The sequence below is a fragment of the Theropithecus gelada genome, chromosome 6 (assembly GCF_003255815.1).
Source record: "Theropithecus gelada isolate Dixy chromosome 6, Tgel_1.0, whole genome shotgun sequence".
NCBI lineage: Eukaryota > Metazoa > Chordata > Mammalia > Primates > Cercopithecidae > Theropithecus > Theropithecus gelada.
The window spans coordinates 47,234,754-47,250,161 of NC_037673.1; the positions used below are offsets into that span (position 1 = coordinate 47,234,754).

At 38.2% G+C, this 15,408-nt stretch overlaps 1 pseudogene across 1 annotated transcript; it reads right to left on the reverse strand.

Moving 5' to 3' along the window:
- Positions 1-890: 890 nt before the first annotated feature.
- LOC112626997 lies at positions 891-11,998 on the reverse strand (annotated as a pseudogene). The gene is made up of 2 exons (XR_003120005.1): positions 11,914-11,998; positions 891-2,458 (listed from the first exon to the last, which is right to left on the reverse strand). The product of XR_003120005.1 is annotated as a translation initiation factor IF-2, mitochondrial pseudogene (transcript).
- Between the last annotated feature and the right edge of the window lie 3,410 nt (positions 11,999-15,408).

Sequence of the window (15,408 nt, forward strand, 5' to 3'; positions counted from 1 at the left end):
TTTATTTGGATCTTCTCTCTTTCCTTCTTTATCAATCTACCTAGTAGCCATTCTATCTTATAACTTTTTCAAAAAACCAACTCCAGCATTCATTGATTTCTTGAATGTTTTTTCATGTCTCTATTTCCTTCAATTCAGCTCTGATTTTGGTTATTTCTTGTTTTCTGCTGGATTTGTGGTTGATTTGTTTTTGCTTCTTTAGTTCTTTCAGTTGTGATGTTAGATTATTAATTTAAGGGTTTTCTGCCTTTTTGATGTGGACACTTAGTGCTATGAAATTCCATTTTAGCACTGCCTTAGCTGTGTCCCAGAGATACTGGTATGTTGAATCTTTGTTCTCATTTGTTTTGAAGAACTTCTTGATTTCTGCTTTAATTTAATTATTTACCCAAAAGTGATTCAGGATCATGTTGTTTAATTTCTATGTAATTGCATGGTTTTGAGCAATTTGCTTAGTCTTAACTTCTATCTTTATTGCACTGTCCGTCTGAGAGTGTGTTTGGGATGGTTTTGGTTTTGCAGAGGATTGTTTTATGTCCAATTATGTGGCCAGTTTTAGAGTATGATCCATTTGGTGATGAAAAGAATGTATATTCTATTGTTTGGGGTAGAAAGTTCTGTAGAGGTCTATCAGGTGCATTTGGTCCAATGTTGAGTTCCGGTCCTGAATATCTTTGTTAATTTTCTTCCTGAATGATCTAGCTAATACCCTCAGTGGAGTTGTGAAGTCTCCCACTATTATTATTGGGAATCTACACCTCTTTGTAGGTCTCTAAGAACTTGCCTTATGAATCTAGTTGCTCCTGTGTTGGGTGCATATATATTTAGGTCTTCTTGTTGAATTGAATTCTTTACTATTATGTAATGTACTTCTTTGTCTTTTTTTTTTTTTTTTTTTGAGCTATTTACATTTTTAATGTAATTTTAAAATCCTGGATCCCAAAAAGTCTTGGCTTGAAATTGCTTTTCTTTATAACAAACAATTTTATTTCCCACCTTAAATTCTATATTTTCTTCATCTAAATTGATACTACAATCCATTCCAGTTTTGACAATTGAAATGTCATTTTTTTAGTGTTTCAGTGAGGTTAATGATCCCCTCCAGATTACATGTCCATTACAGGTTAATTTAATTTTTTTTTTCTAACTGTCCCTTTTGGACTCTGCAGCAATCCACAGGAACTTTTTTCTTCCCTTCTGTTATAAAGAAGGTAGCTAATATAGACCCTTCACCTACTGGGTGCTCTTCCACAGCACAGAGTAATCTGCTGCTCACTTCCTCTTGCAGATCTCCAACAAGACGGTAAATTATTTTGTGAAGTTTAATTTTTACTCCTTTTTTGCAGTTAACTGTTGGGTAGCATTGCCTGTATTCACATTAAAGTCATATATAACACCATCAAATCTTTCAGCAAGGTTGACATCATTTGCCCTTATATCACCCACTCCAAAATGTTCTAATTCTAGTTCACACTCGTGTGATGCATCATAGGTATCTATAATGTTCAAAATAGCCTCAGCAGATCATCAACATCACTTTTAATAATCATAGGAAGTACATTTGAATGTCTTTCCATTTTCTCTTTTGGCTTTAAGGATGTTTGTTCTTTTCTTTCTAAATACTTTAGAAATGATCTTTCCTTCCACTGCACATTGCCATACTTCTCACGGGCTTTTTGATGTGCTTCTTGGTGTTCCTTTGACTTTTCTTCTATTATTTTCAGATCCTCTTGACTTTTCTCCTGTTCTCGTTCATACTTCCGCCAGTCAAGGAGGATTCAGATTCTACTTCAAGAATTTCATCTCCAGCAGAAGGAAGGTCTCTCCAGCCTATAATTCCCACTGCCATGCTGAGATATGGCTCATCGATTGTTTTTCCATTTTAATCAAACATTAAGTGTACTTTTGTCCAACTTTTCCCGGCAACCAGAACAGAGTCTTCTTTTAAAGTTCCTCTTTGAATTATAGCTGTGGTAAAAGGGCCTCTTCCTTTGTGACTCTATTACTGTTCCTTCCACTGGACCAGTGAGTTCTGCTTTCAATTCTAACATTTCCGCAGTTGTTCTTCTCCCACAGCCATCAGATTATCACCTGTAAGTGCAGAGACAGGCAGTGTTTGAACATAACCTCCATAATCTTCACACAGCACATCATAAGCCAGCAGCTCTTTTTTCACTTTCTCGGGGTCAGCCTCAGGTTTGTCACATTTATTTATGGCAAGGACAATAGGAACTTGAGCATCTTTGGTATGCTGAATAGATTCTATACCCCATTATCTTCAACTACAACCAATATGATAATGTAAGTGACATGAGCCCCTCTGCTCTCATTGCTGAGAAAGAAGCAAGTCCTAGAGTATCAAGAAAATTTATCTTTTCCCCAGAAGGCGGAGACACAACAAAGGCACCAATGTGCTGAGTGGTGCCTCCAGCTTCCATTGCTGCCATTTCAATTTTCCCTTTTTTTTTTTTCTTTTCTTTTCTTTCTTTCTTTTTTTTTTTATTTTTATTTTTTTTTATTTTTATTTTTTTAACTCGTGGTTTGGCTGTTTGTCTGTTATTGGTGTATAAGAATGCTTGTGATTTTTTTTTTCTTTTTTTTTGAGACGGAGTCTTGCTCTGTGGCCCAGGCTGGAGTGCAGTGGCTGGATCTCAGCTCACTGCAAGCTCCACCTCCCAGGTTTACGCCATTCTCCTGCCTCAGCCTCCCAAGTAGGTGGGACTACAGAAGCCTGCCACCACGCCCAGCTAGTTTTTTGTATTTTTTTAGTAGAGACAGGATTTCACCGTGTTAGCCAGGATGGTCTCGATTTCCTGACCTCATGATCCGCCCATCTCGGCCTCCCAAAGTGCTGGGATTACAGGCTTGAGCCACTGCGCCCGGCCATGCTTGTGATTATTGTACATTGATTTTTTATCTTGAGACTTTGCTGAAGTTGCTTATCAGCTTAAGGAGATTTGGGGCTGAGACGATGGGGTTTTCTAAATATACAATCATGTCATCTGCAAACAGGGACAATTTGTCTTCCTCTTTTCCTAATTGAATATACTTTATTTGTTTCTCTTGCCCGATTGCCCTGGCCAGAACTTCCAACACTATGTTGAATAGGAGTGGTGAGAGAGGGCATCCCTGTCTTGTGCCAGTTTTCAAAAGGAATGCTTCCAGTTTTTGCCCATTCTCCATGATACTGGCTGTGGGTCGTCATAAATAGTTCTTTTTATTTTGAGAGATACCTTCCATCAATATGTAGTTTATTGAGAGTTTTTAGTATGAAGGGCTGTTGAATTTTATTGAAGGCCTTTTCTCCATCTACTGAGATAATCATGTGGTTTTTGTCTTTGGTTCTATTTATGTGATGGATTACGCTTATTGATTTGTGTATATTGAACCAGACTTGCATCCCAGAGATGAAGTCAGCTTGATCTTGGTGGATAAGCTTTTTGATGTGCTGTTGGATTTGGTTTGCCAGTATTTTACTGAGGATTTTTGCACTGACGTTCATCAGGGATATTGGTCTAAAATTCTTTTGTTGTTGTTGTTGTGTCTCTGTCAGACTTTGGTATCAGGATGATGCTGGCCTCATAAAATGAGTTAGGGAGGATTCCCTCTTTTTCTATTGATTAGAATCATTTCAGAAGGAATGGTACCAGCTCCTCTTTGTATCTTCGGTAGAATTCGGCTGTGAATCCATCTGGTCCTGGACTTTTTTGGTTGGTAAGCTAATAATTATTGCCTCAATTTCAGAGCCTCTTATTGGTCTATTCAGAGGTTCAAATTCTCCCTGGTTTAATCTTGGGAGGCTGTATGTGTCCAGGAATTTATCCATTTCTTCTACATTCTCTAGTTTATTTGCATAGAGTTGTGTATAGTATTCTCTGATGGTAGTTTGTATTTCTGTGGAATCGGTAGTGATATCCCCCTTATCATATTTTATTGCATCTATTTGATTCTTCTCTCTTTTCTTCTTTATTAGTCTTGCTAGCAGTCTAGCAATTTTGTTGATCTTTTCAAAAACCAGCTCCTGGATTCATTGATTTTTTGAAGCTTACATATAGCTATTTTATTAGAATAAGTTACTGGTTCCTTGTTTTGTTCATTTGAGGAGAACATGGTTTCCTGTTTGCTATTGTTTCTTGTGGATGTATGTCTGTGTCTTTGCACTGAAGTATTGGTTATGCATTCCAAACTTCCTTGTCTGGCTTGTTTAGGTTTTACTGGATGTATTTGCTTAGAGGTTCTTTATTGTCAAGTCATTGCTTCCTTTTCAGTTCTAGACGGCACCTTAATCTCAGGTTCACCTCAGCTCTAATAAACAATCCGAGTTCTGCCCTTTGCTAATGGGAGAGGTCCAAAAGGGGATGTACCAGCAATGTAGGAATGCTAGTTAGGGGATCATGCCCAGGGAGCATGTGGGACAAACTTCCTACAGTCTTGTGCTGCTGAATAGCCACTCTGATTTGGCATCTCCTTTGGCCCTGAGTCACACAGCAGAGTTTCCAGGGCTGGGGATGGTAGACATTACTAAGCTCCTTTTGAAATGTCTGCCCACCAATACTTCACCAGGGTTTGAATCATTTTATCAACTCCATGGTAAGTAAAAGAATGAAAAGCTCAGAAGAATGGCAACTTTAGGGATTCAGGAAGTACTAAACAGCTATCTGGGTGCCCCAGAACCCCTCAAGGATTTCACATTCTGTATTAATCCAATCTTGTTTTTTTTTTTTTTTCCATTTCTAAGGCATATTTTTACCATTCTTGTAAGTTCCGAATTTTTTTTTTATGTCCTTTGGATGGATTTCACTCAAGGTGCATAGTTTATTAGTTGAGACAGTTTTGAAGTTTTTTTGTTTTTTGTTTTTTTGTTGTTGTTGTTGTTGTTGTTTTTTGGTGGCAGCTTTAGCATGAAAATCAGCCATGTAATTTCTCTGATATTCAGGGTCTCTTTTATAAGTAGAAGTTTTAATTTTTATGATAGCTACTTATGAAGGCAGCAATAATGCAGAGATTAACAACCTGAGACCCATTTTTATAAGCATATCATTTGACGTTAAGGATCCCCTCTGTTTCTACAACACACTAAAATCACCGACTACTGAAAAAGTATACCTGGCATCAGTCTAGATATTTTCAGTCTTATCTTTTGCTGTTTTACAATCTCAAGTGAGGGCAAATAATTCTGCAGATTAGGCTGAATTAAATTGGGGAGATCTCCTTTTTTATCATAGTTCATGTTGGATTGTAACAGCATGACCAGCTTAGTATTTTCCTTCAAAATTTTTGGCATAGGAAACATCAGCATAGAGCACCAGCTCTGGATTGGTGAATAGAATTTCTTGTAAATCCAATCTCGGAGTCAAATTTTGGGAAATCAGTTTAACACAATTATAAGTCTCTCTTTTGTTGGGTAAAGGTAAGATGGTAGCAGAGTTTAAAGAAAGAATTGCAGCAAAGAATATGCAGATTTGAAGGTGATAGGAGCAGAATCACATAAAATGTTATCCTGCTGGCTGAGAAATGCTGAGTACATTCAGGATTTAGCAAGCTTTCTACAGCATGTGAAAGGTGTAGGCATAAGTTATTGCCTTGAACAAGTTCTGAGAAAGATTGTATAATTTGGCACCTGCAACTACTGCCTTTAAACAGTTTGGATGTGCTATAACCACCAGACATAACTGTACACTATACTAGTCTACAGTCCTATTTTGTCCTACAAGTTTTTGAGTGAGGACCTCTAGAGTCTGATTGTTTCGTTCATGAATAAACAATGTGAATGGTTTATAAAACTTGGAGAGTCATAACACAGGAGGATTTTGCAAAACCTGTTTCAGTTCAGTAAGGGCCTCCTATTATTTTGCTTTCCAGAGAAAAGGGTCCTGATTGCTATTTTTAGTTAGTTCATAGAGTGGAGAGGCCAATGTTGTGACCCGGTCCATCGTGAAAGTCTGAGGAATCCTCTGAGTTGCCTTTTACTCACAGGTCTAGAATAATTTTGAAGAGTATTTATTTTTTTCTGGAGACAGAAAGATTCCTTTTGCAGAGAAGTTGTGACCTAGATAATGTGCCACTTCTTGTGAGAATTGAAGCTTATCTCAAGAGGTCTTATGGCCCTTATAAGCTGGTTGTTATAATACATATATTTGGTCAATTTGTACATCCTCTTTAGATGAAGAACAAAGAAGCAAATCACCTACATATTGAATCAAGGTAGAATGTCTGGGAAACTGCAGTGTTCAAATCTTGATATAAAATTTGTGAGAAATATGAAGGAGCGTTGATTAATCCTTAAGGTGTTGCTGTCAAAGTACGTTGTTGATTTTTCCAAGTGAAAATATACAAATACTAACACTCTTTTTGTCTACAGGAATGCTAAAATATATATACAAAGTATAAGTTTACTACTGTGAACCACTCAGTTTCAGTTCATTCCTTTGACAGCAAAGCGTTTGAATTTGTTATCACTGGGAATTTTTTTTTTTTTTTTTTTTTTTTTTTTTAGACAGAGTCTCACTCTGTCGCCCTGGCTGGAGTGCAGTGGCACCATCTCAGCTCACTGCAAGCTCCGCCTCCCAGGTTCACTCCATTCTCCTGCCTCAGCCTCCGGAGCAGCTGGGACTGTAGACGCTCGCCACCATGCCCGACTAATTATGTTTTTATGTTTTTAGTAGAGACGTGGTTTCACCGTTAGCCAGGATGGTTTCTATCTCCTGACCTCGTGATCCACCCATCTCGGCCTCCCAAAGTGCTGGGATTACAGGCGTGAGACACAGCGCCTGCCCGGGAATCTTGATATATAATTTTATATATAGCTCTAAGGCCCTGTACAAATCTCCATCCCTCTCCAGGGATTTCTTGACAGGTAAGATAAGGTCACAAGGACTAGTACACAAAATAATTACTCCTTGATTTATTAGGTCCTCTACTCTTAGAGTGAGTCCTTGTGTTGCTTCAGGTTTCAGAGGGTATTGGGGTAACTTACAAAGCAGTTTAGGCTGAGCACAGTGGCTCATGCCTGTAATCCCAGCACTTTGGGAGGCCGAGGTGGGAGATCACCTGAGGTCAAGAGTTTGAGATCAGCCTGGCCAACATGGTGAAACCCCATCTCTACTAAAAGTACAAAAATTAGCCTGGCATGGTAGTGCACAACTGTAATTCCAGCTACCCAGGAGGCTGAGGCAGGAAAATCACGAACTCGGGAGGCAGAGGTTGCAGTGAGTCGAGATCACACCACTGCACTCAAGCCTGGGTGACCGAGTGAGACTTCGTCTCATAAAAGAAAAAAAAAAGAAAAAGAAAAGAAAGCAATTTAAAAAGGGCCAATCACAATTTTAGTGGATTTGATGTGTTTGATCTTTCCGACATCTGTAGAGAAGAAGCCCATAGAGTATCAGGAATTTCAGAAAGATGTATATCTATACTTTTATGGAACTTAATAGTTTCCTTAGGATAGTCAATTTGGGCCACAATGTTTTATTGTCTGATAAATCTTAGATAGATCATTTCTTAGATAAATCATTTAGATAAATCAGATTAAGATGATAAATTTAGATAAATCAGATTATCTAAGATGATCATCTTAGATAAATCATTTCTCTGGAGGATAATTTTATTGAGCCTCCAATTAGGAAAACAGATCTTTATCTAGGAGATTCAGAGGAGCAGTATCACATACAAGGAAGGCATGATTCTTAGAAAAAGGGTCAAGGGTGACAGCTGAAAATTCTGTTAAAGGAACCCTTTGAACTTGATTTGAAACTCCTGCCATTGAGATAACTTTTATTATCCTGAGAAAGTTCTTGATATATCATGGTGGATTCTAAAGTAGAAAGAGTCGTTCTGGTGTCACAGTACAAATTTCTTCATTTAAGTTTGGTTTCTCCTCATTGATTTAAAGGAATTATTGGAAGTAGCTTACTGGGCAATTCCTTGGAACCCTTTAAACATTAAGAGTTGTTAAAAGGATGTGGGGGTTGTTCCAATTTCCCCTTATTTAGCAATGGGCAGTCTTTTTGCCAATGCCCCTTCTACTTCCAGTAACCATAAGCATCTTTATCAATGGAGGCAAAATTGGGAATAAGATTTTTTAGAGACAGGCCAAATTCCCTGCAACTGTTGTAATTGTAGCGTCATTAGTTTGTTTACCTGATGGCTTCTTTTTCTTGTCTAATATCCCTTCAACATGCTCTGCTAGATATTGCAGTTCTGTGAGAGTTACCTCTCATTTTAGTTTAGGAACAAAATGGGCTAGTATAGCCACTTTATCATCCTGGCCTTTAAAGCCAGTATTATGTGACAACTGTCTACACATGGGCATGATAGTCTGCAGCAGATTCATTTTTTTATAAGGTTAAATTATGGTCCAGCCTACTCTCATTGGAAGTGCTTCAGGAATAGCATCTAACAGTTGTTGGCCCATTTTTGTGTCCATCTGCATTTCCTATTTAAAAGCATGCTTAGCAGGATCCTCAGTACATCCAGATGGATTATCCCAATGGCGTTTTTCTAGACATTTTCAGTTATCTCTTGTGCATACTATCACATGGACAAATTGTTATAAATTAAAACCATGAATTATAGACCCCTTAAAAATTTTTAAATTCTTCTATAAATTTGGTTGTATGTTTTTAGTATCACAAAATCTTTTATGATGGCTCAGAGTTCTGTGTAAGACCAAGGTTTAAATTCAGCTGTAACAGGTACTCCAGGCTCATTTGAGTGTCTAATTTTTTAAAGGAAGCTGGTATGAAGAGGTTTAGGTGGAAAAGCCAAGACATTAAAGGGGTTAGTAGGTTCAGAAAAATCAGTTACTGGAGGATAAAATGAAGCAGAGGGATTCACAGAAGGGTCTATAGAGTCAGGCTGAGTTTTAGCTTTTAAATTATTATTTGCACACTGATAGAGATTATTTTGGAGAGGTTATTGTGAGTCATTCTGTCTTTTAAAAGCTTCTGCATACCAGTCCAAGACTGCATTCAGTTGTCTTTGAGAGGTTCTGGGTCATTTCTTTTCAAGAGTGCTTTCAGAATGAACTATTTTGTGTAAGTTGAAGGTTGCCCAAAGCGGCCACTGCAGCCTCACATTGTCCTTTATAAAGTTCACCTTTTCACACACAAAAACACACAAGATCCTGATCCATAGCTGCTAAAAATATAGGAAGCAGGGGGTTCAGACAGATGTAGGGAAGGGATTATCGACCAGGTGGAATGTATCTTTGCCTTGGATTTCCTAAAATGAATGTATCTATAGGGAACCTTGTACTTGTACTGCTGTCCAGAAACCCAGTGGAATGGCAGGTTGTCTCCTGTTACAGACACAGGGAATAATGGGTTTTCTCCTCTTGCAGATGGAAGGATGACTTATCAAGAAGCTTTCACACAGCACAGGTGTGCACAACAAAGTTGAAGAGCTTGAAATGCAGAGAGTACATCTTGGATCTGAGAGAACCTTTGAGCTCCATGTTTAGCAAGAAAGCAGTGAGTGCCATGTGCTCTGTGGTACTGGCATCAGGTTACTCTCCTGTCTTGGAGCTTATCAACGATCTACTTTACATCTCATATTTGATACCGAAAACTGCTAAAAATAAAATCAGATCAAGTAAAACAGGAATATAGGAGTTTGTTGTGCCTACGGCATCGGGTTACTCACCTGCCTTGGAGCTTATCAAGGATCTACTTTACATCTCATATTTGACACCAGAAACTGTTAAAAACAAAATCAGATCAAGTAAAACAGGAATATAGGAGTTTATTGTGCCTACCAAAGAACATTTAAAAAACCAGGAGATTTCAAACTGAACAGGTTAAGAAGCTCATCTCACAAGTGTTAAACAGCACAGCTTATAAAGCATCAGTGACAAAGTACATTGAACTCTATTGTAATTGGCTACTACAAATTTGTATCCCTTTTAGGGCACATAGAGCTACAGAAGCTTATTTTTCTGTAGCTGATTGACTCAACTTTATCATATTGACGTGGAAGAAAGGCTTATGGTTTGTTTATGGTTAGAGCTTGCATTTCAGAGAGATCAACATAGCTTACATTTTGTTATGGCTATGGTTGGTTGTTCTGAGAATATATCCAAACTGTGGCCTCCCTTTTGAATTCTTTTAACATCCCTTAACAATGAGATGCCATGCAGAGAGAGAAAGAGAGAGGCCAAGGAGCAGTGAGGTGCCAGATTTGTGAGGGACCTTTCTTGGAGCTTTCAGGCAAGGAAAGATTCCAGCTGAGTACCACACAGTGATCCAGTTGATGCCACTTGGAGCAGAAAAACAGCCCAGCTAAGCTCTACCCAAACTTCTGGCCCACATAACTGTGAGGTATAATAAAATAGCTGTTGTTGTAAGCCACTAAGTTTTGGGGTAACATATGTTACCACAATAAATAATCCAAACATTCTCCTCTAAACTTAGATTGTCGATAGGATTAATGTGGCAAGTAATAACTTATAGCCTTGTGACTTGACCTCCACTGTTGGCTTAAATTTCAATTTAAATATTTTATTGTTATTCAATTTGTCATGTGAGTATATCTTCCGTCCCAGTGAGATTACAATTCATTTTTAGTACCTACATATAGTCTTATATATAATAATTTTGGTGAACTCTGCTTTTATTCTTTAGAAAATTAACATAGGTAAAATTTACCTTTTTTAACTAAAATTTGTGTTGTGTTTGTATAATGCTACAAACATCTTTATTTGTTGTTCCTTTTAGTATATGTGCCATCATTGAATAAAAGTAAGTGACAAGGTGCTGGGAAAATGTGGAAATGAGAGTGGGAATGTGGATGTAGGTTATCTCTTATTAAAAAATAATATTTGATTAAAAATCACTAGAGAAAAACATATGTTAGCCACTGAGTGGTATATAAAGTAATAAAATAAAGGTGAGAATTTACAAGTGATCCATTAGTAGAAAACAAACAATCAAACAAAAAACCAAAAATGCAAACGCAAGTCCTGGGATAGTATAGTTAAAGTCTGTGATGACCCCCAAGATTACTGACCCTGGCATCATAGCTTATATAATTCATTCCCCTTGAGCATGGACAGGCCTGTGAATATATTGGGGTAGTCACCCCTTGATTAGGTTATATTTGATGAGACTTCATTTTAACCAACTGGATGGAGAAATTCCTAGTGAGAGAGATGCCCTCATGCTTGTCTGGAAGAAGTAAATAGCCACATTGTGAAATGCCTATGAAAAGGGATAATCTTCAAAAGCTGAGCACCTCAGTTCTACAACCCCAAGGAACTGAATTCTGCCAACAACTAATGAACTTAGAAGAGGCCCCCAAGGTCTCAGATGAGGTCACAGCCTGAGCTAACACCTTGATTGCAGTCTGTTGAGACTCAAGCATAACACCCAGTAACTGTGCCTGAACTCTTTACTCATAAAATCTGTCAGATCATAAATTTCTGTTGTCTTAAGCCACTAAGTTAGTGATAATTTGTTACACAGCAATAGAAAACTAACAGAGTGTGATTCTACTTATACTGTAAAAAAAATATGGTTCTATACTCGAACAAGGTCAAGAATGAGTGTGGAAGGAAAAGAAGAAACCAGGTTCCTTGATGACATCATTGAACTGAGCCGCCATCCCTGAGATGCTTACTTCCAGGCCTTCTGTAAAACAATAATAATAATACCAGTAACTGTTAGTTACAGCACTGTTATTTGGATTTTTGAATAATGGACAACTGAATGCATTCCTATTTGCTCTAGGACATTCTGTGGCCTGCCTTAATTTAAATAAATATAAAGCTTTGTGCTATGCCTTAGAATTGCCATTTGAAGTCCCCACACAGAATTCTTTTTCTACCTTCTAGCATTAATGGCTCATCCCTGCTATGAGGATAATGTCCAGTATCTAAGGTCTTTCGTTATGTGGGCCTTAAATAACTATTTAACTTACCTTTCAACAATCTTCCTGCACTCAAACTCGAATTATCAAGAGATACTTGAAGTTCCTCCAAAGTTGGCTGCCCTATGTACCTCATTGATTTTACCTCTGATTATTTTATTTTTCATCTTCTTTTTTACATGCTTGACATAGCTTTGCCTAAAGCTCTGATGACTAGTTCTCAGTTCAATTCCCTTGCACCCTTCTCTTTGGAAAGCTTTTCTGATTGTCCTTCTTCAAGAGCTTCTTCTCTGGGTTCCCCAGCATCTTGCGTACATCCTTATCCCAGCTTTTAACCCATTATGCTATAATCATTTTTATCTCTATCAATTAACCCCCAAATGCTGAGGCAGTGTCTGGGTTACCTTTGTGACCTCTGTGCCATGGTATTCAGCACACAGCTGTCATTCCATAGTTATTTCTTACACAGAAGGAAAGAATGAAATTCAAAAGCCCACAAACAGGTATACTTTGAGAAGCAACCACCTCCTGGAGTATCTTTCATCGAGCTTCCTTCCCTAGAGATAACAGTTATCAGTTGAACCTTCTTCTAGAGATCTTCCAAATCTATGCATACATTTCTGTTTTACTTTCCTTTCTCGACAGATGGCAGCATTCTGTGATCACTGCCCCACACCCAGCTTTTCTACTTTTAACAATATGTCTACTGATTCACATATAGAGCATTCCTCTTTATACAGCTAAATATTACTCCATTCTGTGGATGTTCAACCATGTATTAATCAGTTCTCAATTGACTACATTAACGTTAACACTCCCCACTTACAAATAATTCAAAAATTATTATTGTATATTGTATATATTGTATATATCTTTACTGGTTCATACGAATGCATATGTAGAATATAATTGTAGCAATATTTCTTTGTCAAAAGATTTTTTTTTTTTGAGACGGCTCCTCGCTCTGTCGCCCAAGCTGGAGTGCGGTGGCGTGATCTCAGCTGACTGCAAGCTCCGCCTTCCGGGTTCACGCCACTCTCCTGCCTCAGCCTCCCGCCTAGCTGGGACTACAGGCGCCCGCCAACACACCCAGCTAATTTTTTCTCTTTTTAGTAGAGATGGGGTTTCACTGTGTTAGCCAAGATGGTCTCAATCTCCTGACCTCATGATCCGCCCGCGTTGGCCTCCCAAAGGGGGATTACAGGCGTGAGCCACCGCACCCGGCCTGTGCTATATGTTTTCATAGATATTGCCACATCATTTTCCTTCAACACTGTAACTTATTTGCATTCTCACCAATGAAAGGGTTTGTTTTCCTATACCAATGACTATAGATCAAATTTTTACTCTTTGTCGATGTGACAGATGAAAAATGGCATGAATTTACAGTTTACTTTGTGTTTTATTATGAGCCAGGGTGAGCACTTTTTATGTATTAAAATGTGATGTAAAATCTTGCTGCAATCAACAAATCCAGTCTGGCTAGTTCAGCCAGAAATACAATATCTTAAAAGTAATTAGATACTACTTGAGACTGTGGAGAAAACAAACTCAAGGATAAACTTTCGGGAACACAAAAAACCATGCAATAAATGGCCTGACATGGATACCACTGGGGCTTCTTTCATTACACATGAAATGCCAGGTCTTAGTGCTCCTACATTCACTGTTGCTCCATCACTGACACTACCTGTGATCAGGTACTTGCCCTTGCAATTCCTCCTGCCACCTACTCTAGCAAAATGGGAACACTGTTTTGCTCATCTCTAAATCAGTCTCATAGAGGTGTGTCTGTCGGTCGAAGTCTAGGTCACCTGCCTGAGTGCTAGCTGCAAGAGAGGCTGGGTATTTGAGTTCTGGTTTTGATTGGAAAGGCAGGATTCATGATGTTAACATTTCCCCCAAAATGCAAATGTTTTTCAAAATATGAAAAGAAGCCCTGAACATGTCATATATCCTCTCCAGAACTCCACATCATTCTTCATACTCAATCTTTGAAACAAAAGCAGATGTTCCCCCAACATAGTACACCTTCCACTCATTTCCAATGCAAACTTTCCCATCCCCAGCATCCCCCAGAAAGGGATGTGTCTCGTGTCTCTAACTTGTACAGGTGCATTCTAAGATCCTGGGAGATGTTAGTAATATGTTTATTTCCCATATGCTTTTGTAAAATTTGCTGAAATAAACTACTTTAACTGAAATTGTTTAATACTACTATTTATTTCTACTCCAAATTTTTCATTACACTTAGTCACATGTCAGAAGGTGTGCTGAGAGGAAGTTAAGGGTACATTTGTCAGAGATTTTTTATAATATAGTTTGTGTTTTGCAGCCACTTCTGTGTAGAGACAGGTTATTGCTAACCATCACAGGGTAGAAATGGCTTCAAGGTGTACAGAACTTCCGCTGTGTAACTCACTCAGCACTGGGATTGAGTATTGCAACATAAAGGTGCAGTGTCATAAACCTGGTCCTGATATCCTGGTGTCACTTGCCACCAGAAGTAAGTACGGAGTCCAGGAGATACCAGGTTACAAATGTATGGAGCCAGGAGCTGGTTCATCAAAAATTCTTCCAATCATCAGACCAGTTAAATTTAAGGGAAAGTTTCAATTCTCATCCACATTTAAACAGAACTGAAGTTTGTCCTATCAGGGATATATTTTACAATACGACATATACAATTACAAATGAAACATAAGTTATTTTTTCTTTTATGATGGTAATTGTGTGAATTACAATACGTCAGAAATGGAAGGTTAGTGGGAAGAAGTAGAGCACCTGCCACACTGCAGCTGGTTTTGGCAGCATACTCGACACTTACAGTCTTCCGTTTCTTCTGTCGGGGCTCAGAAACTAGTACCCTAGAATACGGCACTTTGACATGCTGAACTGGAAAAGAAATCTCTCGAGCTCTCTCTGGCCTTCCTTGCCCTCCTGTCTCTCAATCCTCCTTCCCAAAGCATAGGAAAAAGTTGTTCTCTGAAGATCCCTTATCTGCCTAAAGTTCGAACTTGCCAAAAAAAAACCACAACAACCTACTTTTGGTTTCTTCCCTGAGTTTTCATTAGCTAAATTCACATCACAGAAAGACAGACTAAAGTCTTTAAACACATCTGGACAGATTTTTGTCACAAAGCATTTTCTGCTCTATGGGCCCAGTAGACTTCATCCCAGGCCATTGTATGTTCTTTATGCCCATTAAATTCCCCTAAAAATTATTTTCTACCCCTTTAATATCATCCACACTTCTCCATCTCACTCTCCTCTTAAAAAAAAAAAAAAAGATATAGAAACTTCTATACCCCATGGAAATACTGGTCAATCACTGTATAATTCTCCCCTGTACATGCTAGTTATATGCCATTTTCCTAGTAATCTGGATTTTATAAATTAATTTTTTTAGCAAAAATTCAAAGGGCAAAGGGAAAGTTTTCTCTTCATTTCTACACAACTATCTAACCTGCTTGAACCTATCTGGCTTCAGTTTCTTACTTGGATGCATAATACAGACCCTCATTCCAGAGGAACTAGAGCTCCTGA